This window comes from Mixophyes fleayi, chromosome 11 (assembly GCF_038048845.1).
Source record: "Mixophyes fleayi isolate aMixFle1 chromosome 11, aMixFle1.hap1, whole genome shotgun sequence".
NCBI lineage: Eukaryota > Metazoa > Chordata > Amphibia > Anura > Limnodynastidae > Mixophyes > Mixophyes fleayi.
This window is the reverse complement of record NC_134412.1, coordinates 9,237,861-9,262,706: the sequence shown is the minus strand read 5'-3', so window position 1 is coordinate 9,262,706 and position 24,846 is coordinate 9,237,861. Positions and strand designations below refer to the sequence as shown.

The 24,846-nt window shown below is 39.5% G+C and overlaps 1 protein-coding gene and 1 pseudogene across 2 annotated transcripts in view; both read right to left on the bottom strand.

Annotated features, from left to right (window-relative positions):
* The window catches only part of LOC142107872 (G protein-activated inward rectifier potassium channel 2-like), a 70,445-nt gene extending 46,047 nt beyond the window's left edge, over window positions 1-24,398 (bottom strand). For both annotated transcript variants that reach the window (XR_012680027.1, XM_075191512.1), the window contains exon 1: window positions 23,882-24,398. The gene's annotated coding sequence lies outside the window, so the exon portion shown is untranslated. The remainder of the gene's footprint in view (window positions 1-23,881) is intronic.
* On the bottom strand, window positions 15,098-15,216 carry LOC142108079 (5S ribosomal RNA; annotated as a pseudogene).
* Window positions 24,399-24,846: the final 448 nt, after the last annotated feature.

Genomic DNA, 24,846 nt, shown 5'->3' with positions numbered 1-24,846 from the left:
CTGTCTCTTCTGTGTTAATAAACCCCTCTGAGATGATGGATGCTTCTGTCTTTGGTAAGATTACACCGGAGCTGCTCAAGGACTTTTAAGCGCAAGAGCAGGCGTCCCTCAGCCATAATGTGCTGGCGTTAACCCTTCATCTACTGCAGACAGGTGGAGAACATGACTACACCTCGGCAGAGCACACACACTATGTCCGCATGATTTAGGCAATTTTAAGTAAAATGTTCATTTAAGAACATCCTAACGCAGGAGATCACAGAGATATACCCTGCACTAGGCAAATTACCGCATTAAACCGCAGTCCCCGTAATACTCAATGGGGACTGCAGTCTGGGTGATTTTACCAAGTCCCCCAAGCTTAGCTTTTTGGAGCTTGACCCCGATGGCCAACTCCATCTAAAGATGGTGTTATCTATTGAATCGTATGGGTAGAGCCTCGCAGGAGAGCGATCTTTGGATCCCTCTATGAATGCTTCGCTGCTCTCCCCTGCGCTATTTTCCACAAATGGATTCTGCGCATGCGCAACACTAGGTCACGCATGCGCGGTATAGACTGAACCCCGCAGTCTTCATAAGTAAAAAGTCATCGCCGGGAGATCCTCCTATCAGATGCGCTGACCAGACATGACTCAGTGGTAAATGGAGCCAAAAAGTCATCTGACATCGTTGCGATAGCAGATGATAATTAACGGGGCAAAAAACCTGTTAATTAATAAATAGGTCCCTAATTGCTTAAAATCATTTATCCTTTCTATAAATTACCATAGACTGCTGGGTATCCCTGGAAATTAATGCGTAAACTCCATGTATGAAGGATGTATTCATTTGTTCTGAAAGTGCGTAATATGTATTAACTTACACCAGTTTACAATATCGCATTGTTGGATTGGGGCATTTGCTTTACTTCGGAAAATTTTAAAATTGTACTGCTTCTTACTGACACATTACTGTAGTACATGCTGAAGGGCCCAGTAAGATTAAAAGTAGGAGGTTCAAATTGTTATATTAATATTATTTAATTTAATTATTATAATTGTAAGATATTTCTCTGCAATATCAGTTTTTCAATTGGGTGAGATCTAAAATACTTTTACTAACCTACAAGGCCATCAACAAAGCTGCACCAACATACATCTCCTCTCTTGTCTCAAAATATCTCCCAACTCGGCAACTCTGTTCTGCACAAGATCTGTGTCTCTCATCCACCCTCATTACGTCCTCCCATTCACGATTACAGGACTTTTTTTGGGCTGCACCACTCTATGGAATTCCCTCCCTAGCACAATAAGACTCTCCTCTGGTCTACAAACTTTCAAGCGTTCTCTGAAAACCCACCTCTTCAGACAAGCTTATAATATTCCTCAACCACCCTCTTAACCTCACTACATTACCCTATTACCATCCGTTACACAATTTCACACAAGACAACCACCCCTTGACCAACATTGTTGTGTGACAGGATCATTTAGCTCATGAGTCACTTTTACCTTTGCAGTCTGGCTGGGCCGAAATGCAAAAGGTAGACTTAACCTTGTGTGTCAAACCCCCATTGTCCCATAGTTTGTAAGCTTGCTAGCAGGGCCTTCTCATCTCTTTGTCTGTTTTACCCAGTTTGTTTATTAGTTTACTGTGTTTGTCCCCAATTGTAAAGCGCTACGGAATATGTTGGCGCTATATAAATAAATGTTGCTGATGATGATGAAGAGTATTTATCTGCAATATATACACCTGGTGAGAATGATCTATTTATTAGATAAGAGAATTATGATCAAATGCAGTTCAGTAAAATGTGGTAATTTTTAGGTATAATGTGCAATATTATGATGCCCATATATGTTTAAAAAAACCAAAGAAAACAGGTAAGATTTCAACAACATTCAGCACAGACTTATCCATTTCTGAGGATTCAGGATTTTGAATTAAAGGGTACATACATACCGGCCCATACACATGATCGGAAATGTTGGGTAACATTGCAACATTTGGGGGAGAGCCCCTGGCTAATGGTATGAGGCAGGTGCATACATAAGGAGCCTGATTATTTAAAGTACTCACAGGTAGTAAAGGGTGTGCAGAGGCCGATGATGTCATCAAAGTGGGCGTTCTCTTCGAGAACTCGCAACATTCCGTTTTAAACAACCTTGCGTAAGGATGCAAAACTACATCTGGGGTTGTCGTAATAGTTACCAATGAATATAGCTGCTCGTATTAGAATGTTGGGGTAGATGTTAGACTACAACTGGAAGTGATGTTATAGTTACCAAAATAAGTAAATGCTATCTTTATGTAATCGGAATTTAAAATAGTACCATAAATAGGAAAACTAATTGGAACAATTTCTTTAAAAAAATAAAAAAATAAAAATAAATTATATATATATATATATATATATATAGATTGATATATAGATTTATATATAGACATAGCCTCTCCATTAGATACTGGAAGAAAAGAAGGAATACATTATTTTCTATTGAGGCGGCAGTTGCTGATGATTGGATCTTGCAAGTCAGGTTTCAGTATTAATAATTTACTAATGTTCAGGCAAATCCCCTTCATGTGAGATCTTAAGCCTTTGCTGTGTAAAGAAGAAGCTTCTGTAGTAAATCAATATATAGGAATATTGCAGTGATCTCTCAGAATACCTAAAGCTCATTCTCCCCGTGGACCGTAGAGTCTTTCATTACTCACACAAAGCACCAAATCGTCTTGCTGGGTTTACGATGGCCTAGCTCATGGGTAATTAACGCCTTTCTGTGTCACTCCTTCAGAGGAAAATAGCAAGGTGGAAACTTACAGAATTATTAAAACGCACCTGTTATTTGCTTACTGCAGCCATTTTGTGACCTGAGCCAAGATTCGTGAGGATGTAGCCCATCAATTCATTAAGAAGTGAAGTCGGGGATGTCACTACTTCCCAGTGGATTTTTATTATTAATTCTCATGAAATGTGTTTCAAATTTAGGAAGTTGTCCCAAAAAGACTTACTTGAGTAAGTGGGATGAGTGGGTAAGAAAGGAGTACTCAAAAGAAGCCCTACTGGTCTGTCTGATTAAACTGCCCCAAAAGTATAACTCACTGGGTATTACCTACCCAGTTTTGCCACCACTAAGGTTTAGTTCCAAAGCTGACTCTGCGAAAGTCTTTTGTTAATTCACTCACATTTGCACTCACAATTTAAATCTGCCTTAAATATAATATTTATAAACAACCAAGCTAACTTGGCACATTAATTCTTTGAGAACACAAAGACATAACACTATTAAATGTAGTTTAATATCGCAAAGAAAGTCACAATGGTTAATGTATATAAAAAAATAGCAAAAGGACCTACAGTAATATTATTGCAAAACAGTTTCATAAAATAAACAGACATAAAAACAGAAACTGTGATTGTGTCAGGGGAGGTTGAAACATAGAAAGATCTTTAATAACAAATTGACCCCCAATAAATGACATCAGGTTAGTATTTTAAGTATTATTTTGCTTTTCTTACCCCCTTCATTGTAAAGTCACTAGAAGAAGCTCTGTGTGCATGCTAATCTGTATTATGAACCGTTTTCTGAACTTTGTTCAAAACACATTTATATTATGGATTTCATAAAATAATATATCTTTTCTTTGACACATCATAAAAATATAATAATACATCCAATAAGCAGAACAGGATCTGCTGCATAAACACATATCATGAAATATAAATACCTTAGGAAGACAAGATATTCCTATCTGTTCTCCCTCAGGCTGGTAGATATGGTTAACATATTTGATGTGACTCTGTCCCCAGGTAATGAATATGTATGGCGACCCTTTCAGATATGGATTATAGAAGGTTTACAGGCTTATGAATTTTTATGATGTACATACTTCAGTGTATCACCCAGAATGTGATGGTCTTGTGGAGAGGTTAAATCGAACCCTCATGACCATGCTAAGAAGGGTAGTTTATGAGGATAGGAAAGACAGGGATGTATATCTATTTTATCTGATGCTTGCCGCTTGGGTCGTTCTGATTATCGTTATGGGCTTTGCTCCATTTCAGTTCCTCTACTTCTGGGAACCAAATATATTTTAGAATTGGTAAATGACATACGGGAAGAGGAAACATGCTATGTCCTAAATGTATTTAAACATTTTTATCAGATTAGGAATAGAATAAATCAAGTCACACTTATTGTAATAGCCCATATGGAGAAAGCTCAAAGTGCTCCAGAATTGTATTACAAAAGAAAAAATTGCGTCGGGCCAGCCAACCAAACCATAGAGTGAAAGTTCTTCTCCTAACCTGCAAGAGTAGGCGTTTGCCCCCCCTGACAGGAACCATATGAGGTCAAAGAAAGAGTAGGTGAAGTCAATTATAACATAAAACAACCCAAACATAAGAATAATGAGCATATTTGCCCTACTAACTTCTTGAGACTATGGAAACCTATAGTTTAGTATGCCATTCATGCATTGTGACTTAAGGATCAGTGGGAAAAGAAGTACTAGGGGTCAATGTAACCTGGCCAAGTGATAATGCTTGTGGGGGTCATGCTTTCCAAAGAGCTAACTCCAAAGCCAGTAGCAGAGACTGATAAAAGAATTAAAAAGAAACAGAGATGTTTGATAAGCCAGAGAGGACAACTGAAATTAGCGACAACATTGTTACAGAGGCAGGTTTATGAATTAATCAATAACCTTATAGAATACCTGAGGCAAAAAGAGAAGAGGTTAGTAGAGAATTCTAAAAGATGGTAGAACTAGGGATAATAGAAGAGTCAAACGGTAGATGATCCAGTACCAACAACTTAGTCCCTAGACCAGATGGCACTACTAGATTTTATAATGATTTAAGTTTCATACTCAACCGAATCCTGAGTTAATAGATAAACTGCAGAGAGCCAAATTCATCAGAACCTTAATTCTAACTAATGGATATAGTAAGATCCTTCTAAGAGAAAGTGTGAAGCCAAAAACTGGTTTCCTTACACTGTAACAGATAATCCAACAGACACCTTTGCCCTTTGGATTTTTGGATTACAAGGGGCTCGGGATAGTTTTCATAGGATTATGGATTAACGTTTATGATCACACCTCAGATATGCTGCTGTATATTTAGATGACATTAGATGGCGTCTACTGTGAAAACTGGGATATTCATTTACAAAAGGGGTCCTGAAATAAATCAGATTTTACAGCTAATCCAGTAAAAACAACGATTGGATCAGCAACACAGTATTATGTTTTATGTGGTTTGTTGTGGAGTGGTTAAACCACAACTAGACAAAATTGATGGTGTCAGAAACTGGCACTAACAACTCTAGCATAAGAGCATTTGCAGGCATGAGTAACTGCCAAAGATTTACTCGAAAATTCGGTCCTGGAGCAGCAGATGTGACATATTTGATGAAAGCTAGAAGCCCATGTGTTATAGTGGGCTGGTGAGACAAGGGGGAGCCTTCTAAAACCTTTGTTCATTGTAGTATACCACGCCAAATTCAGTTGCTCCAGTCTTTAGAGAACAGTTTTGAAACACATACAATGGCTTAAGGGCGGTTTTGGCTCAAACCATAGCAAAGGAGGAGCTTTTACTCTTCTGTCTTGGTAGAAAATTGTCCTCAAGAGAACAAAAACAGGCTGTAGTAGAAAGAGAATGTCTGGCAATTAAATGCTCAGTTGACAGCCTCAAGTACTACCTACGAGTTCATTTTAGCGGCCGAGCAAGCGTCTCTAAAGTGGAAGCAGAATAACAAAGACAGAAATGCCTGGATTGCTAGATGGTTTCTGTCTATGCAACCGTTTAGGTTTAAAGTGTTGCACAGATCTCGGAACAAAGACAGAAATGTAGATGGCCTGTCAAGAGTTCCCTTCCTCTCTGTGAGGGCTACACAACACAATGAGGTTGAGCTGGGTGGAGGAGGGGATATTTGTCAGATTGCCCCTTTGTGCTGGAGATGAATGAAATATGTGTGTAAACAAAGCACTGCAAATACGTCACTTATATTAAACTATACTGGGTTTAAGTAGCTCCTCTGCAAACTATGTAACAAGGGGAGTATAGAGGATGAAAAGCTGCAAACGGTCCTTTGTAGCAGAAAAGAAGTGAACTCAGCGATTAAAATAAAAAGTATTTCATTAAACCACTTGGTACAATGTCTACCCATCACCCCATTTTGTAGACCGTACCAATATTCATGGAAGGCAGCCTATAAATTCACTAGGATCTATGTGCCATGTAAGACAAGAACGGAGTATGACCCTATTTCAATGTTTTGACCATGAAAATGTTATTAATGCACAAGCACCTGCTTCAGAGACATCATTGATATATTCTAATATACCATATAATGTAATATCATACTGAATGGATAGGCTGTCTTCCATTAATATTGGTTTAGACTACAAAATGTCTATCTCCGCAGAGTGTAGGCAATTAGTACAGTTTAAGATGTAATATATTTGCATGTTCAAATACCATAGTTGCCCTCATCTTAAAATAATTTAAAGAGCTGCTATATACTGCTGGGCACAGGGGCAGCCTAGGCTAGAGGGCAGGGGGGGAATCTGCCCCCTGAGCCGGTCCCATAGTGGGCTACCTTGGCTGGGGCACTGGGCCACATGCCTTTTTTTCCTTTAAAATAGGTTGACGAGTCGAGTCTTGCCCCCCGAGCTAAAATTTGCCATCCCTCCCCTCCTCCCCTGTCTGGGCCGGTGGATCTAAGTGCGTCACATACAATGCAGATTCAGCAGACCTTATTGCACTACATTCCTCATCATAATATTTGCTGCACTTGGTTAGATTTTAATTTTCTGTCATTTTAAATACTCCTCTTCAATAAATATGGCCATATAAAGTTTAGCTGATAGGAAAATATCATTCAATATACAGAATATTAGACATTTTATTGTACAGTTGGTCAGTATTATGAAACAGGAGTATTTCCTAGGACTAAAAGTTCCATGGACTACCCTTTATGGCCTGGGTCTGTCCCTGGAAATTAGGAATGTTTGGCAACTATGAAATACTGGTATTTTAAATATATAGTTTTTATTAATCTTGAGCGGAATGTTTTTAGTTTGAGCAAAGATGATCTTGAACTGTAATCCAAATGTTTTAATGTCAGAATAAAATGAAAATGGTTTACATTAATGCATTACTTTGATTAAATACCTCTGTACCAACCATGTTGCATTATGATATTAAATCCGACGTTATGCAGTTAGAGCTATCGTCTATGTCTTGTTACCCACAATGCATCGTGCACTGTTGCATCCTATTGACATTACACCTCAGAATTCCGTATTCCAACTGAACACTCGGCTTAAGTGAAATTGCCACTATCTGGGGATATCATTATCCATTAGTTCCCACTGAGGTCAGTCCCTGTGGCAGTCCAGATAACAAACAAATTGGAATGGAAATGTAACGCACCAATAAATTAAACGACACAGGAATCAATATGATACTTTAAAGTTCCTCTGAATGGCTGGAAGGAACCTCCTTAGTATTCCTGGGGGGAGGGGGGATTAATATTTAATGAAATGCATGCAAGATATCGCAAGCTTACACAATACTGAGGAGGTACGTTGTGTTCCCAATGTGTTTTACAGGAGGAGTCTGTGTTATTTGGAAATAATCAGTAAGATATTATAGAAATGGTTAAAGGAGACCTATCATGTAAATATTTTTTTTGAGTGCATTTTATTCAAAGAGCTCTATGCTCTCTCTGGGGCAGGGTCCCTCTAACTTGCACAGCAGGGCAACTGAGACTGTGAACAGTGGCGGATCCAGTTGGCGGCGATCGGATCAATCGCCCCCGCCCAGCAGCACAAGCATACCTTTTAAATTGCCAAGACACTAATCAAAGGGCGGGTCCAATCAGGACCAGGGTCAGGGCCAACAGGGACCAACCAATCAGAATGAAGGGGGCATGACTATGCTAAATCACCCCCCCCCTAAAAATAAAGTCTAGGTCTGTCCCCGTGAGGTATAGAGGATGCCAACCCAGAGCGAACTCACTACTCTGACAGTCTGACTCACCACCTGAGTGTGTTCCCTGCCAAGCCGGCTTCCTCTACAGCCTGCGGCTTTCCTGTTATATTGGCTGATGGCCGCTTGCTTGAGAGAAAACATAATGTGCTGAATAAAATGCTCTCTCCTGCGACAATATTGTCCTGGGGAACCCAGTTTTATCTTACGTACTACATAGTCCGCATGGCACCACACAGTCACACGTACATACGTGAAAGGTCATTCATGTAAAAGAGCAACAAATAGGATATGACATATAAAATAAAGACAGTCAAGGCGTCCTCTCACTCTCAGTAATTAATGAGGACATAAATGAAACTCATACAAGCTCTGTCTTAGGAGAAAAGAGGAAAGTTAGAATTAATTAAGGGGGTTGTCGAAAAGAGACGTTAGGCCGGATATTGAAGCAACGTTTTTACGGCATGTGCAATCTTATCATAGGGTAAATTCATCAAATGGTCAAGGGAGGCAGGGGCAAACGCAGGATTTTTAAGGGGTCCCCACCCACCACAAAAAAAATATATATATAGAGCTGCTGCGCATGCTACCGCGCATCCATTTGGGCGATGCTGAATTGTACAGCAGCCGCGGCTGCTGTACAGTACAGTGCTGCTGTGTAGGGGCAATGTTTAGCGCCCATCCGTTCGCGGAGGGGAGGGGTTTCTGGAGAACCAGAAACACCCCCTGCATGCGCCCCTCGGAGGGGGGCTGATTGTCTGCATGAAGGCCCTTCCAAAAAGCAGGATGGTGCGTGTACCTTTGTCTGACAATAGCGGTTACATAGGAACGTTTGCACACTGCAGCATTCTGCCGGTTTATTCATGCTTATAATGACACATTTGAAAAGAGCTGTGTGTCCTAGTCGTCTCTCCCAAAATTGCTGAGTACGTTCAGTTATAATTGGTAATGAGGATGCAAATTACAAGCAACGGCCATAATGAAAACCTAATGTAATTACTTGGAGATAACCAAAGCATTATGTTCAACGCTATTATTCAGTTAATTATTAGTCATTACTTAGTCACCCTACAATTTGCCTTCATTTCTTGCCTTATCATTTGTAGCGCTGGTAGGGACAATTATTTGGGGTGTGCAGAACTGTGACCGAAATAATCCTGCAGACACCATCGATTTTGCCTGACTGCAGAATATCCGGATGCATCGATATTATTAATTGCGATCTGATGTTTACACAGGAATACTAAACATAATATCTAGACATTAAAGCTGAATTCCTACATCGGAAAATATGGTGGTCCCTCCCGTTAGCTGGAGCCTGGGGGGTGTGAGCGAGAGGACCAATCACAAGCCACAATCAAAATATTATGGCTTGTAATTGGACCCCACACTCCCAACAACCCTCCGCATCCATTTGATATTGGTTAACAAAATTGGACCCTGTGGGAAATTTCCTGCAGTTCCCGTAAGTGTTCCAGAAGTGGAACGGCTACTTTGAAAACAGAGATGGATTGCCCGGTTCTCCAGCAAGGATGGGTACACACTACAGTATTTTTTTCCCGATGTGTTATCTCTAACGATTTTGCCAACGACTGATTGAAAAAAAAAGGTCACGATCAGCAGCCGATCCATGTGTACACACTATACACGTTTTACAAGATTTGCCTTCAGATCTGTACTCTTCATCTGTCATAACCATCGGCTGAAAAGATGGTGACTCTGTAAACTTTATGGAGATCTATGGACACTGTTGGTTGCGAGTGTATACACACTGCAGAATTGGAATAACATTGTTCCAGCGATGAACGAGATTTTTAGTCCGGTTTAAAAATCTTGTTCAACGATACAATGTGCTAATGTGATATCAAGCCTACCGGTAGTTTATCATCCGATTGACCCCATAATCGGCTGAAAACACTGTAGTTGGTACCCACCCTCAGTGTTGTTATTATCAACATTTTTGGTGAGTAGGGTCGTTTTGTGAATTCATTCGCTAGTCTCTTAAATTTGTCAGAATTTCAGAATCAACCAAATCAATTTGCCCATCTACCGTATTGCAGCTTAAAGGAAATTACAAACGTTTTTGAAATCATTTGCCCTTCTGTGTAAGGAAGAAGCTTTGTATATTCTGGGACATTATAAATGTAAGTTTACTTTTTCTTGGCACTCGTATTTGTATCCTTTGATCCTTTGTGGCAAGCTGCACAGTGTTTATCTTGCTGTGATCACTTTAATTGATCTGTCATCGTATTGGTCCTTATTAAGCTTCAAGGGGAAAGTTGCTATTAAATAAATAACACAATACAAGTAAAAACCAATAAAGCTTGCACTGAGGTGATTAATTAAAATGAGCTCCCAAGTGCATTAGTATTTCCGATCAATGCTATGGATTACTGTGTGTGTTGCCTAGATCCTGTGACTTTCAGAATAAAGACATTAACAGATATTACTGATAAATGAGTGCAATGCATTACACAACAGATTTGTTTTTTCCTTATTTTGTAACATTGCCTTGAAACTGGGATGGCTAAATGCTTTTTGTGACCATTGGACACTGAAGGGGGGATTTATCAAACCTTTTAAACAGGACAAGTGGAAGTGTTGCCCATAGCAACCAATCAGATTCTAGCTATAGTGTTCTAGAATGTTGGTATTCTAGAGATGGTGATGCCATACTTAATAGGCATTTGTCTACCACTGCATACATGTAGACACCACTCAAAGGCATGTTTCAAACTATCCCATTACTGCAGATTCAGATTCACACTGCTGTCCAAATACCAGCAATCTATATATCTTCATTACCATCTTCTCTAAATCAGGATAAGGCCTAAGTTCGACCATCATCTTTCGACATACTACCTATGATTGGGCTCGAAATAACTTTTCTTTCTGCAAAAGATAAAAAAAAGTAAAAACTAAACATATGTATTTTTTTTTTACCTAATTATTGAAATTGCGCCATTTCTGTACAGTTAAAAAAAAAAATCACACTCAAATCCATGTCTTAAATGTTCTTAATTTAACCACCAATCACGTCCAAGATTTATAATTCTGTATAAAATACACAGGTGATGTTAATAAGTTTCTATGCCATTGCTTATAATTGGTAAGTTCTGATACCATGACTTCAGTGCTCAATAGAAAAACATGTGTATTATAAAGAATACGGATTCCCCTACTGTAAATTATTAGAGATATTATAAGTCACCTCGGATTTCTATGTCCTGCATCAGGACTTCTGGGTGACTTCTAATATAAGTATAATGTACAGCAGAGCGTTCATTATCCAATATATTGCATCCTTTCCTCTGTGAATGCAGATTTACAGGCATGAATTGCAAAGTTTAGAATTGTCATCACAAACTATGAAACACAGGAACCTGTATTCTTGGTTGTAGACAATAGTTTCAGGACACAATTAAAAGCAAAAATTAAATTTTAAAAGGTAGAGAAGAAATGTACATTATTTATGGATAAATCCCAAAAGGAAGGATCATAAAAACCACTGTAAGTGAACAGAAACAATTCGACATAAACACTGCATAAAACAAAGTAAAGTTGCAATAATCAGTAAGGGAGCGGATAAGGGCAACGATTTGTGCTAAGATAATTTTTTTCCTTGAAAAATTTCTCACTTTTCAGATAAATACCTCATTTCTATCATGTATTAATAGGTTTACTTGCTCTTCCAAATTTGCTTGCCTTATAGGTTATAAAGTTGCTGTGATGCCTCAGAACTAAGCGTGAGACAAAGTCCAGCAACTGGGTAAAACTAGCCGGCAGCTAGTATAATCGTGTAAAGTACAAATAAGAAAAAAAGACAAAAAAAGTAAATCCCTGTTGAGTTCTAACTATACATCCAAAGGTTAATTTTCTACTTATGGGAGAACCAAGTGTCAAGTCCGCACAAAACGATAACTACAAGAAGCAAGTGCTCCCAGCTTACAGGTCAGTGATCTTTGGGTTGCCTTTCATGATTTTTTTCAGGCAATGAGCCGTCTCACCCTTTCATATCTGCGCTATAGAAGCTATCTATTTATCTGACTGGGTAGCCAGAAGACCAGAAACGGCCTAAAGGAAAGGAGGACCACCCACTCTATCCAGTCACTCCAGGGACCCTGTAGGCAAGTTCTTCCTTTGAGCCGCACAACGTGGAAAGACAGCTTTTAAAACAGAAAACTTCAACTAGTTTTCCAGAGCTTCTCTCGATATATATGTCTGTCATCAGCATTCTTATTCAATGAAATGTGCAGGACTAGGCAGAACCATTCTTCAACATATAAAATGTAATGATTTGTGTGCAGATATGCCATTCAATCACTGACAACTGCATTTTGTTTTCATTTTCTGATCTGATCAGTCATCAGATATGAGAAACTGGAATCTTGTGACTTAATGTGACAGAAAATGATAAAAACGTAGGTTTCTAACAAGACATTCTAATACGATAATGTATAGCGTATTCCATGAATAAGACAATGGCTAACCAAGAGGGATATTGACCCGCCGATAGAGCATAAGGTCAACAGCAACAGAGATTTGACCTCTCTCCATCTCTTACATTCAGACAATGAGGAATCTATTGGCTGTCAACCCCCAAAGGACTAAATAAATCTCATTGCCTTTCTCTTTATAGAACATGGACTGTACTGATAACTTATGTTTACGATACTAGCAGTATACTAGAAATGATTCATTTATTTTGTTAAATATTTGTTCGTAACTCCAAATGATATCACTGCGAAACATGAATATGGATTATTATCGGGTAATTTCCATCTAATAAAGTCACTCTCTGAGGTATTTTTACAGGTATTTCTTCATGAGGCTTCGTAGATCTTAACAATTATGTCAGTTTTAAAATGGCTGCCGGTACGTTCACCAGCTGATCACCTCAGTCACAGACGGCACTATGTATCACTGACAGATTGGTTCCCAGACACATATAGAATTACAGTTGTAAGGGGTTTGTGACATGAAAAATGACTTTTGAAATATTGGGGTTTATTTAAAGTGGTCCCATCGCCAACACTATAGGCAGCCATGTTGTAGATGGAATATTTGTGGTAATGATTCGTGGTGCTTTTAAAATGTCCGCCTGCGCTGTGTGAAGTTGACGGTGCCATTTAAATTTAAGTTCGGGCAGCACGGTGGCTAAGTGGTTAGCACTCTGCTGTACCGCACTGGGGTCATGAGTTCAATTCCCGACCATGGCCATATCTGTGTGGAGTTTGTATGTTCTCCTCGTGTTTGCGTGGGTTTCCTCCGGGTGCTCCGGTTTCCTCCCACACTCCAAAAACATACTGGTAGGTTAATTGGCTACTAACAAATTGACCCTAGTCTGTCTGTGTGTTAGGAAGTTTAGACTGTAAGCCCCAATGGGGCAGGGACTGATGTGAGTGAGTTCTCTGTGCAGCACTGCGGAATTAGTGGCGCTATATAAATAAATGGTGATGATGATGATGATGAAGTTTCTTGTGGAGTTTTAGGTCAGCAATACCAAACATCTTTGTAATATTTGATACACTGTAGAAAGGTACAACATTGCTGATCTCTGCAGGAGGATGCTTAATAGACGTGAATTTGTGTTCATTGCTGAGTCACACGCAGAGCTATTTCATACAAGATATGCTACGCAATTGGACGTACGTCCGAACATGTATCAAGCCCATTGTACTTCACAATAGACATACTTTGGATTGAGCCTAAATTAATTAATTGCAAAATGCTCCTATAACAGTATTAGTATATTTTATTACCAAAATAAAGTAAAGGGTGTCTTAGGCTGGTTGGCTACTGGTGTATGGAAATTGCCAATGACACTGTAGCCTAACGCGTTTGACGCGCAGTGGTCACCAGCACTTGCAGTCGGGGGTTATAGAGGACTGTCCATTAACCCCCTCATGTTCACTTGCAGTGAATCGAAGCAAATAGAGCAGACAGCGACCGCAGGAGGCAACTGTGCCACCATCGCTCCCAACTGCTGGCGCAAGCGGGTACGAGGTCATTGGAACCAATATGTGTATACCAGTTTACATGCTTTTACTAGCATAAAAAAAATATAGCAATACTATATCCACACAAAGGAGAATATCCCTGGGCGCTGATTAACCAAAAATTAAACCTTATAATAATATCATAAACCATATAAAATATGTAAAATTTGTAGGCACCATTATATTGACGGGGAGAAGAACTTAAGCAGCGTCTTATAGAGATTGTTGTGTAATTAATCTTATTGGAAAATAAATAGACTAGAATAGAATAGAAGCGGAAAAAATATATTCTCTGCGACAATTATACACCACCAACATAATATTCTAATTAAAACATTTTATTAAAAAAACAATTATATATATAACCATAAATCAAATTATGGATAGCTCATAGGAAAATGGAGGAAAAAGCAGTAATAAAATTCAGAGCTCAAATACACAAAAGAGAAAAAAAGCAGGTATTGAATATAACAGTTTCCAGGGACAAACGCAGGATTTGTAGAGGGGAGTTTCCACACAACGCCGCCAGTGGGCGTGACCAGCATGCATGGGGGCGTGGCTATAATTTTAGACAGTGCTTGGTTGCTCTCCAACTCTTCCTATCCCCATAATATACACGGGCAATGCTACGTGCACTACTGTTAGGTGCACATAGCGCTCCCTTTCAAGCAGAGCCGTGTAAAACGGGAACAGGGTCCAGCCACCTCAATTAATTGCAGTGCCCCAGGCTTGGAGGGGGATTTCCAGGCACTAGGTAACCCCCCTCAGTTTGCCTATGGTCTCTGACTGTATGGTGCACATGAGATAAAATAGTCTATTAAATAGTGGATAGTAAAGAGGTTTATTTAACTTTATCAGCAGTCCAATAGAGATTAACTCTTAATCTGTGCCATATAACAAGTTATAACTCATGGACAAAACGATAGCTTCCAATAATTATGGAACTATAAGTCCCTCCTACAATTGTATGCGTGAGCTTACCATCCTGAATTAGCAGTCCACAGATTGTCTCATATTTAGGATTATACTCACTAAGACAGCCATCTTATTACCCAGCTCTGTGGGTGACGTATCTTCCGATCTCGCCTCCAAGGGCGACAGTGGTTGGCTATATTCTTTCCCCGGTCTACAGCACCTGGTGTTCCCAGGTGGTCTCCCATCCAAGTACTAACCAGGCCCAACCCTGCTTATCTTCCAAGATCAGACGAGATAGGACTTGTTCAGGGTGGTGTGGTTGTAGGTGGTAATCATGGGTATATGGTGAAAGTCTCAATCAGATGTCCATAGTATAAATAGTTGATCTTGATAGGGCACAGCAATCAAGTTTAAATGGCTGCATCAAAACTTATCTCTCTTATTCCACGAAAAAAAGACAATGAGCCCAACGGCGCCTGTACCTCCAAATTATCAAAACCTGACGCGTTTCTCCACAGTAACTTGTGGTTTCCTCAGTGATACAGCATAAAAAAAATGCCTACAGAAGCATGATTTTCTGACACCAATGAGTAAGAGCTTATATAAACCGGAAACAACATTTTATTTATGGTCACCTTAAAAGAAAAACATAATAGTCCTAACAGGCCATATTTTATGAACGAGCCACTTTTTATTTTTTATAGCTGTAAGCCAACATTGCAAATGTATATAAATTGTTGCCAGCAAATTGTATTCAGTGTTCCCACTCGCTAATAGGAAGCTGTGTCTGCCAATTAATTATGACTATAACATTTTTATTTTAATTGTAAACAAATAGCTCAATAATTGTTAGATTATATAAAACTCTCTGTGCAGCCGACCACTGCTAATATCTGCGTAATATGAAATTATCGGCTCCATTCTTCCCGGGTAATGCGATCCTTGTGGATAAAGCAGTGATTCATAATTCCTGTAATGCCTCGTTCTCAATGAGAAAGAAGTACAATAGAAGCGTAATGGTTCCTGATATTAATGAATTGCTGCAAAGCACATAGACCTGGGGGCAAGAGTATAGCAGAAATTGTCAGCTTTTCTATAGGAAACGAGAATATACGGGATTAATGTGCCCGCTTTGTCCACATACAAGGGCTTTACAATAAAGTTTTACAGATCTATTAATATTAAAAAAAAATCTAAAAAATATGTTAAACAGAAAAGCTGAACAGGAAGTTCTATAAATAAAAGCACCACAAACCACTATATAGTGCACTTGTATATGTCCTCCATCCAACACACCCATTATTTTTCACCTTCAGGCAACTTTAACTTAATTGTTTTATAGCTTCTATTTTTATTCCATGTTGTTTTTTCACCCACTGCATGCCATCATTAAATTACATTCATCTGAAAGTGTTTAATCCCCTAAAATAACATAAAAATAAAACAAAAAGCAAAACAAGTACAGGCGTCACATAATTAGTAAGGTTAAAAAAAAAAGACAACAGTCCATCAAGGCAAACCTTTCCTAAATTCTGGCTGTGTTGATGTAGAAGAAGGGAAAACATAGCTCGAGTGATTCAGATCACAGTGGTTAAAAATTGGTTCCTGACCCCATAAACGGTACCTGTATTAATACTGTAAATTATCCCAATTATCCTCATGTAATCATTACGGCTAGAGATATCTTTTCTTAGGAGAAAGGAAACCTGTACATGTTTAAGTCCCTGTTAATGGATTGGCCATCACCCTTCCCTGGTAATTCCATTCTATTTACCTTTACGCTGGCCTCGAACGCTGCAATATATTGGACAACTGGAGCAATATCACAGTGAAAATTGACTAGATCATTATCAGATATGTTGGTAAATGAGGTCTGAGAATGACCACAGATGAAATCATCTTCCAAGCTCCATAACACGTTCCGGTGATACTGGAATACATACAGTAATCTGGCATGAGCACTGAACAGTTTTTGACTCTAATTTTGTTGCCCGGCATTCAGGATATAAGAAGCAAAACAAGAATCCGAACTCACATTGAGCTTTAATGATCCCTTAACAGCACGCATTGAGAATGAGTCAAACCGAATTAACAATCCTATATTGTATTTGTACAGGTTCATGCATTTGTTAGCAGGTCAAGAAGGTAGTGACAGTGGTGTAAGATTTTGCTCGTTTTGTAGGTGAAACTGTCCCAATCAAGTCATAGGGAAGACCTTCACTCTGTGCCTACAAGCAAAACTGAGATTCTGTGTTGTAAAATTAGATATTATAATAAGTTGCTGGGTGGTGGAGCATGTTCGTTTACGGGGTGTTCCTGGAATAGTGGGTGGCCGCAGAGAGCCCTTTATCTCTCTGCCAAATAACGTGATATTTACAAGTCGTCAAAGGTGTCGGAGATCTGTCTATACTGTGAAGGGGACTACTAGATGCAAATCTACCAATGCAATAAAAACATTGAAATGTACAATAATATAGACAGTCCATGCTTCCCCTCACTCTCATAAGTTACTAAAGGCACAACAAGGACTGACCGAAAAGTATTTTAGGACAAAAAAAGGAACAAACATCCATTAATAAAGGAGGTAGTGTTGCAGCAATAGTAGACAGGACGTCCCACTATGCTCAGTTATATCTGTAACCCACTATGCTGCAAACAGTTGCGCGATGTCCTTGCATGGGGGCATGTCCGGGATATAAGGGCGCACCTACGTATGGGCTATGCGTGCAAGTGCGTCAAAATGCACAGAGCGTCCGCATTTTCTGTGTTAGCAAATGAACCCATGTGCTAGACAGCACTATAACCAGCAGCTTCATTTCATCTTCGCTGGATGTTTACCTGCACAAAAGGACATTTGTTTTGTATTTCAGACATCAAAGACTCAGAGCTTTATGAAAGCAATCTTGTTCTCTCTTTGAAGCGTGAAAAGCAACATAACATGTTTCATTTTTCTCTATTGTGGGCCTTTATATTTTGCACTTATAATCCACTTACTGCTGCTCTATTGATAACGTACTTACCCACTTATTTATAATTAGTTTACTTGTTATTCGGAAATAATGCCACATTCTACGCTGATAACAGAGAAACGCGTGAGGTTATAAAGCCTGAACTTCTTCACTTTCAAAGGGATTTAGCATTTATTGATTGTACTTGTCAATAACAGGTGAGATCAGCTTTTAAAGATAGAAGCTGGTAGTGCGGGATTTAGCATTCTAAGGAACACTTATAGCATATCCCTTTCTCCAAACCTCCCCCCTGATGACACGTTCCGCCATCTCCCAACTGATAATTCAGATGATAATTGATAGAACTAGTCCTGATCTTGGGAGAGCACAGATCTTACATTACTGGTTCAAATAAAATGACACTTAAAAATATGCTTTGAAGGGCATAAAAAAGTAAATGTATTATATTCATCATTTTAAATTGTTGGTCAAAAAATGGCATTTAAAAAGGTCATTTTGTTCTGAATTCCAATCTCTTTCAGGTTGTCCTTTATGGAACTGATTCGCTGGCATCGGAACAGTAGAAATTCAAGCTTTGCAGAGACATTTATCTCAACTTTACTTGGTAGTATAAGAAGAACAGGATACTTACATATTCCATTCTGTTATTCAGTCATTTGTGCAGAATAGTTCTGGAATAATTATTTAATGCGCATTAGGTAAGTGGTTAGTGTTAGACAGAAGCATTTCAGCTGGTTCTTCAAGCCCGCAAACCCCAGATGAAGGGTGGTATTATTGGGTGTTTTTGAAGATCTGAAAATGGACACGAACCTTGAAACACGTTAGCACAGTTAGGGGGGAATTCAATTGACGGTAGAAATGATCTGAGATTTCAGCTACTATTTTACTATCTCTTATACCGTTTTATATATCAATAAAACTTAAAAAACATATCTAATATAGCTGACACAACTACCTGTCTTGCATAATATATCCCCGAGCGACAAAGAAAGCACAGATCAGTGTTAGCGGTGCAATCGCAAACTGCCAGTGACACGTAGTTCGCTGGTGCCGAAGACCATCATCATCATCATTATCTGCTATTTGCACCTCTTAAAATAATACAGCGTTCTCAGGTGTATAAACGTCTGCATCCGATCGCAAGTGCGTGAAAACACCCTTACTGTACTCGTCCCATGCTAGAACACCCCTCTCCCGCCTCTCCAGGTACGAGTTGGCATAAATAGCCGAATGGCGCAAATCTATTTGTGTGCCCACTTTCTGAGCATGCGCAGAGCGATTTTGCACAAGATACACTGCACAAACTAGCATGGTCCTCACTCTGCACCGGACCACCTGACTTTTTATAGATTATTTTAGTTCAGCCGTTACTTATTTTCATCCAGCGGTTACCCCAAATGTATGAACATCTATGCAATTTGACGCCATCTTTTATTAAAAAGTTTTTTGCAAAATGTTTAGATTTTTTGCGGCGCTGTAAGGAAAGGAGACGTTTCAATAGTCATTATTTGTTCTCTTAAGACAAGATCATTTACTATTTTTTTTTTTTCAATATCGAGTGCTGATTTAACAAAAGCAGTGACTACTATATGTGTATTACATAAAAATGACTTTTGATCGCGATTTGGTCTAGACTGTGCACACTGTTCTCTCCTTAGCATAAGGAGCGGTGGAAGTGGCGGGGAAAATGGTAATATGTAATATGTGATAAAACTTATGACACATGGGCCCTAATTCATGTTCAGACGCAGCCTGCACGCACCTTGTAATTTCAGCATAGTTCCGACTATATTCAAATCCAAGCGCATCCGAAGATACATTTCAGTTTGAATCTGTGCTCTGCCTGAGCGCTACTTGCCATATGTGAACAGACACAACAGACTGCAGAATACGCACAAGCGTCTGTTCAAAATAAATGAACAACTCTTAACAATATAATCATTAATAAAAACATTGATTTTAAAAATATAATATTTGTTTTTTATTTGCGTTAAATACATAAATAAAGATTCTTTTAAGGCGTATTGTACATACAATGCGTTTTTTAAAGTCTATCTTACCTGCATAGACATGTTCTGTGCTAGCTAGCGGCACGCATGCGTGTAGTTTCTAATACAAAGACCTGTAGCAGGTGCAAATGATAGGGTTAAAACCAGGAGTACCTACGAGAAACCCAGGACTTGAATCTGCCGCATCTGCTGCGTCACGCCGCTGCTGTACATTCATCCGTACATTCATCCGCTCCTTCCCAACCCCATTCCGCCCTTCAAGGAATAGGCAGTCGTGTCATTTGTGTCCAGTCATGAACTGCGTGCAGTTGCGTTCATTGGCTTATGGTCCGTGTATGAGCACACGCAGAGCTAGTTCATGCAAGATACAACACGCAAACGGACTTATAAAATATGCCCCTAACAAGCCCCATGAATGTTGCCACAATACCTAATTATCCTGTTTAGGATGGAAGCGAAAGCCAATTCAATATTATTGCCCAGCGTCTGATCACGCAGTGTAGCGACAACCACACGCTGACCTGTGGTCGGAGAGAGGTTCTGTAACACAAAACACTTCCCTTACACTCCGACGCCTGCAGAGGTGTCAGCATTACACGATGTCTGCTACAATTAGCTATTAATGAAAGGGTCGATCGCAGACAGTGTGATTTCCAGCACATTTATTTGGCCTGGAGAGTTATTACCCTTTATTTACAAGACACCAACGTACTGTACGGATAACGGCGAAGTGTAAGGATGATTTTCAGTGGAGGGAAGTTGGGCTTGAAACCAAGAACAGCTCAGAGAAAACTCAACTTGATGTCAATCTAAATTATAGGAACGGTTTGATAGTAGACAGAATGGACCTAGGTAGCTGTCAGCACTCCATCATCATCATCATCAGCACCAGCTGCTATTTATATAGCACAACTAATTCCATTGTTTGCTGAACTACAAATCCCAGCATCCTCTGCAAATCCGCAAGTCCACTCAGTGACCATCTAAGCAGTACCTATCACCTACAGAAAGTGGAGGTAGCCATTGTTTGGCCTAAACCATTGCTCACGCGAGTCACTGGTTCCTAGTGAGTTGATAGGCTGCAATTCGGTGACGATTGGTCCAGCCCACAAAATGTCTGCCTCCATAAAGTACTTCACGCCTCAGGGATGTCACTGGCTCACAGCGGATTGATTAGACTGCATGGTCAGGGATATTGATTTAGCTCATGAAAACGCCTCTGTTGTGTGTAAACGTCAGGCACAATTAATGGCAGCCATACTAACAGATCATTTGAAAGCACAAAGAAACCACTGTCCCATTTATGTGTTTTTTACTTGTCAACTTTAAATTATTTTTTTGTAAAAAAAATCCATATTTCCCCAAGGAATTAAAGCATGGCATTAAAGCTAAAAATAATATGTATAGATACAAAAAAAAAAAGGTTTTAAAAATCTGTGTCTTGATAATAGTTTTCTGTTAAGGTGATATATATGGTACCAGAGAGTGCTGTAGTTTTAATCCAAATTTTATCAGCATTCTGGCCAAGAGAGGGGGATTTGTGGGACTTATAGTCCCCCCCTTGCCCTACCATGGCTATAATTACGATGCTTGGAAATGACAGTCACTTTCTATATCTGAAGCAGAAAATTTATCACAAGGAAAACGTTTTCAGGAAGGAACAAATGTTCAGCACCAAATAGTGCAATTTGAAAGTTTGCTGAGGTTACTGGTTTGATTCATTGTTTGGAGAAAACACCTGAGCTGTGATATAAAGTATTAAATGAGCCTGTGGAAGAAAATGTGTTGGGCTTACTCATGTATATGCTGGTACTACGTACTGATAAATTGTTCTGAGTGATACGATGGTGATCTTAGATTCTCTATTATAACACAACAATGTCCTAGAACAATTGTCCAGATTCTGCTAAATTATTATTCCCCAATAATTATATTATTACTCCTTGATTTTGTCACCAGAGTTTAAAAAATCTATTATTATTTCTTCAGTTACTCAGCTTTAGAACAATCCCGGTGTCAGCAGTAAAACAGTTCAGGGTGCATTGATCAATCATGAAATAAATCCATAATTTGCAAGGAAAAAAGCTTTCTGTGGAATGAAGCAATCTTACTATCAGGTAGTGATTCCTTCTAGTGTTACAATGAAACTATGATAACAGGTCCGTATACAGCTGGGCTTCAGCTCACAAACAGTATAGACCAGGGTTTGTCTCTCTATCTGTTGTAGAACTAAAAGTCCCAGGATTCTGTTTTATAATCAACAGCTGAAGAGCCAAAAGTTGCGACCTGGCCAAACCACTAACAGCTACAATATCACAATATATCTATGCCACAGAAAGTGCCGTAATCAAACCTAAAAGGGAATTGGTTCATGGAAACTAATTATAGTCACTACGCGAGCGGTAGAAAATGAGAGTAGAACACAGGCTCTAATTATTACTTCCATATGAAAGAGACATTCTACAGAACTGTGCTACACAACTGTGCTACAAAATAGTAATACACAACTGTGCTACACAACTGTTCTGCACGATGGTACTACACAACTGTGCTACAAAATAGTAATACACAACTGTGCTACACAACTGTACTGCACAATAGTACAAAACAACTGTACTACAAAATAATAGTACACAACTGTGCTACACAACTGCACTACACAACAGTACTGCACAACTGTGCTTCAAAATAGTAGTACACAACTGTGCTACACAACTGCACTACACAACAGTACTACACAACTGTGCTACAAAATAGTAATACACAACTGTACTACACAAATTTAATGCATAATAGTACTATACAACTGTGCTACACAACAGTACTGCACAACTGTGCTTCAAAATAGTAGTACACAACTGTGCTACAGAACAGTACTACACAACTGTGCTACACAATATCACTACATAATTGCACTACACAACAGTACTACACAACTGTGCTACACAACTGTACTGCACAATAGTACTACACAACAGCACTACACAATCCTACTACACAACTGTACTGCACAATAGTACTACATAACTATGCTAGACAACAACACTACACAACTACACTGCACAACAGTACTACATATCAGTACTGCTGCACAACAGTACTACACAACTGTGCCACACAACTGCACTACACAGCAGCATTGCACAACAGTACTACACATTAGTACTACGCAATTGTACTGCACAATAATAGTACATAACGCTGCTACACCACTGTCCTACACAACAGTACTACACAACTGTGCTACACAACTGTACTGCAAAATAGTGCTACACAACAGCACTACACAATCCTACTACACAACTGTACTGCACAATAGTACTACACAATTGGACTGCACAATAGTACTACCTAACTCTGCTACACCACTGTACTACACAACAGCACTATACAAGAGAAATACACAACTGTAATACACACCTGCACTACACAACTGCACTGCACAAATGGAATCTACAACAGTACTAGATAACAGTACTACACAACATTACTGCTGCACGACTGTACTACACAACTGAACTACTCAACAGTGCTACACAACTGGTGTGTTCCTAGCATGCTCTATGCCAAACGATGAAAGAGGAAAAGTATTTTTCAACTAGGTGTGACATCACACACAGCATGACTATAATCCATACTACACTACTGTCATTGACGCTTCCTAGTCCTAAAACTGGCACGTTGTCATTTAGTCACAATATGGTGTTTAGGAAACGATGGACAAAATGAACTTCACGATGCATCATCATTTTATGCATTTACACAATAAATCATACACTGATTTCTTTTTGCAATCCCCACAATCAATAGACAAAAAGTCATAAAATCTGAATTCAGTAGAAACATTCTGTAAGTGAACATTAACCTGTTCAGTGACAGAATCACACAGCTGACATGAGGCTACTGAGGTTACTTTAGCAGTGAAATGGTTAATTATAATTGTACCACAAAGGGCTGAGTGAAGTTCCCAGTTGCATTGTGCTGGCAGCCTGGGGGGTGCCAGGACCCTCTTACCTGTGGTGCTATTTGGTGAGATCACCCCAGCAGTGCTGCTGGATCTTCATGCTCATTGCCAGCTCTGGAGCTCTGTAATCCAAGTGTGAGAAAGTGGAGATCTGCAGCTCAGTGCTGGCCAGCGCAGGATGCAATGGAAGGACATCACACAATGGGGTTTTAAGGATGCGAGAGGAGGGGCAGGGAGAGGAAATCCCATCAGAGACATGAGAGGAGCAGGAGATCACAGGAAAATGGGACATCGGTGGGAGGTATGGCACATGGAGGACGTGAGAGAGAGAGAGAGATGCTGAGACAGAGTGACAGCCAGGATCTGCTGTCTGAGGTGTCATGGTCGTGGTACATGTGTTTTCTAATGAATACACACACAACAATGTTATGTTATATGAGGTGTGTGGCTGGTACAGGTTTATAGATACAGCCAGATGACAGATGGTTTAATAAGTGATCTGCGCTACAAAAATTTCCAAAGTTTCTGAGCATCCGGATGCATTAAAGCCCAGATGCTAACACATCGCACAATACCTCTGCTGAGATCCAGCAGTGCCCGGTGACTAGTGGTTATACAAAGGAGATAATGCAAGGTGACAAAGGAAGAGAAGGTATTGGGGGTGTAAGCTACCAAGAAAGGGTGGTATGTATGGGTGGAAAGTAGATGAATGACAATAAAGGTGGCACAGGAGATGAGAGTATGAATGCAAGACACTAAAGGTGGCACAGGAGATGACTGTATGGATGGATGACACTAAGTGTGGCAAAGGAGATGACTGTATGGATGGATGACACTAAAGGTGGCACAGGAGATGACTGGATGGATGGATGACACTAAAGGTGGCACAGGAGATGACAGTATGGATGGATGACACTAAAGGTGGCACAGGCGATGACTGTATGGATGGATGACACTAAAGGTGGCACAGGAGATAATAGTATGGATAGATGACACTAAAGGTGGCACAGGAGAT